The sequence below is a fragment of the Felis catus genome, chromosome B4 (genome assembly GCF_018350175.1).
Source record: "Felis catus isolate Fca126 chromosome B4, F.catus_Fca126_mat1.0, whole genome shotgun sequence".
Taxonomy (NCBI): domain Eukaryota; kingdom Metazoa; phylum Chordata; class Mammalia; order Carnivora; family Felidae; genus Felis; species Felis catus.
Genome location: NC_058374.1, coordinates 39,783,248 through 39,785,619, shown reverse-complemented (window position 1 = coordinate 39,785,619; position 2,372 = coordinate 39,783,248). Strand labels below are relative to the sequence as shown.

Genomic DNA, 2,372 nt, shown 5'->3' with positions numbered 1-2,372 from the left:
ATGAAGCAGGCTACAGGCTCTGAGCTGTAAGCACAGAGCCTGACGTAGGGCTTGAACCCATGAACTGTGAGATCATGACCTGACCTGAAGTTGGATGCTTAACTGACTGGGCCACCCAGATACCCCTCATGTATCTTCTCTGGTAAATGTCTATTAAAATATTTTGCCCATTTTTTACTTGGGTTGTTTGTCTTCTTATAATTGGGTCATAAGAGGTCTTTGTATATTCTGGATATGTCTGTTATCAGATATATGATTTGCAAATATTTTTTTCCATTGTGTGGCTTCTTTGACTTTCTAAAATAAAAGCAAAATCAAGCACAAACACTTAATTTTGATGAAGTCCAATTTATCAATTTTTTATTTATCATTTGTTTTATGTTTTTGGAAGTGGATCAGTTATTTAATTAGGTTCTGTATAAGAAATTTAGAACACCAATTTGTGAGGATAAATTCCATCTGTGAGAGAAAACACAGAGTGGAGGTAGCCCTGAAGCTAAGGAACAGCTTTGATTTTGGGCACAATTTTTGAATCCATAGCTTCCTGATCAACCTCTATAATCTCATACTTCTCTTTCTCTGGGTCGAAGATCTCACTGTCCTGATGTCTAGGTTTACACAACTTCTTCTTGAAGTAAACATCAGTGAAGATGTTTGGGGATTTTCACACTGCTGATATCAATTTTGGTGGAAGTAGCAATGATGAATTTCTGGTATGTTCTATGCAGAGGAACTCAATTGGCCAGCAGTCCAGTCACAAGAAACAAGCCACTTCTAAGCTGCTTCAGGAAAACCACCTTTTTGCCTCTGTGGCGCCCAGTGAAGATGATCAGAATGGTCCCAGGAGTGATGCTAGCTCACTGTTTTCTCACATGCTGACTGACAAGTTTTTTGCCATGGCTTAATAGCTTTTGAGGCACATCTTCAATAGGATAATACCTAGGCATTTTGTGAAGTTTAATCACTCTGGTACCACCATTCTCTTCACCACCAACGGGTTTTGTGACAGTAGCAAGAATCTTCTCCTTTTTCTTTTCAACCCTGCATTTGGCTGCTGAACACTTCCTCGTACGTGGCTTTTCTGGAACACATAGCTGATTGGGAATATCTGCCAATTCCTCTGACTAGGACAGGGTTTGGGCTGCAGTGGGGCTTCCCCTTCTTTGGTGTTTTAGGCTTGAGGTTACCCTTCATAATCTTGCCACCAGCATCAGCCTTTTTGGCTTCAAGTTTCTTCTCCTTAGTATCAATCTTCTCAGATTTTTCGCCCACCATCTTGCAAGATGGGAAAGAGCTAATGTATCAATTTTTAAAGTTAATTTTTGTGTATGGTGTGAGTCAACGATCTTAATCCTTGTTCTTGTATATGGACTTCCATTTGTCTCACAACTATTTGTTGAAAAAGTGATTCTTTGCCCCATTTAATTCCTTTGCAGTTTTGTCTAAAATCAACTTATCATAAACATACAAGTTTATTTCTGGACTCTCATTTCTGTTCTATTGATCTGTATTTCTATCCTTATGTAAAAGATTTATTAAAAACTTACTAAAAATTTAATCTTAATAATCAAGATGGTTACTTTTAGAATCAAGAAGTCCTCCATTTTTTTCTACTTGGGTTCATTTCATTTTCATATAAATTTTAGAATTTTATTGCCTAATTCTATTTTTAAAAAGCTGAAATTTTTATAGAGATTACATTAAATCTACCTAGAATTTGAGAAGGATTGCCATTTTAATAATGTTGAGTCTTGAAATCCATGAACATGGATTGTCTCTCCATTTATTTAGATCTTCTTTAATTTCTTTTAGCAATGTTTTATAATCTACAGTTGAACATCTTTAGATAGATTTATTCCTCAGTACTGTATTATTTTTGATACTAGTGTGAATGGAATTATTTTCTTGATTTCATTTTCAGGTTGTTTATTGTTAGTACTTAAAAATAAAATTGATTTTAGTATATTGATGTTGACTTTATTGAACTCATTTATTAGTTTTAATAGTTTTTTTGTTGTTAACTTTTCGGGATTTTCTCTCTGTAATATAATGTCATCTGCAAATAAAGACAGTTTTACTTCTCCTTTCCAACCCAGTTGCCCTTTACTTTTTCTTGCCTAATTGTACTGGCTGACACTTCCACTACAAGGAGAAAAGAAACATGTCTAACTTGTTCCTGATATTAGGGTGAAAGCCTTCAGCCTTTCAGTATTAAATATAAAGTTTTCATAGATTTTTTCATAGATGTCCTTTATCAAGTTGAAGAAGTTCCAATTTATCCTTGATTTTCTGAATTTTTATCAGAAATGGTATTGATTTTGACAAATATTTTTTTCTGCTTGAGACAATTATAATCCTTTTTAGTTTGTTAA

The 2,372-nt window shown here is 34.4% G+C and overlaps 1 pseudogene; it reads right to left on the bottom strand.

Moving 5' to 3' along the window:
• Positions 1 to 427: 427 nt before the first annotated feature.
• LOC101091709 lies at positions 428 to 1,275 on the bottom strand (annotated as a pseudogene).
• Positions 1,276 to 2,372: the final 1,097 nt, after the last annotated feature.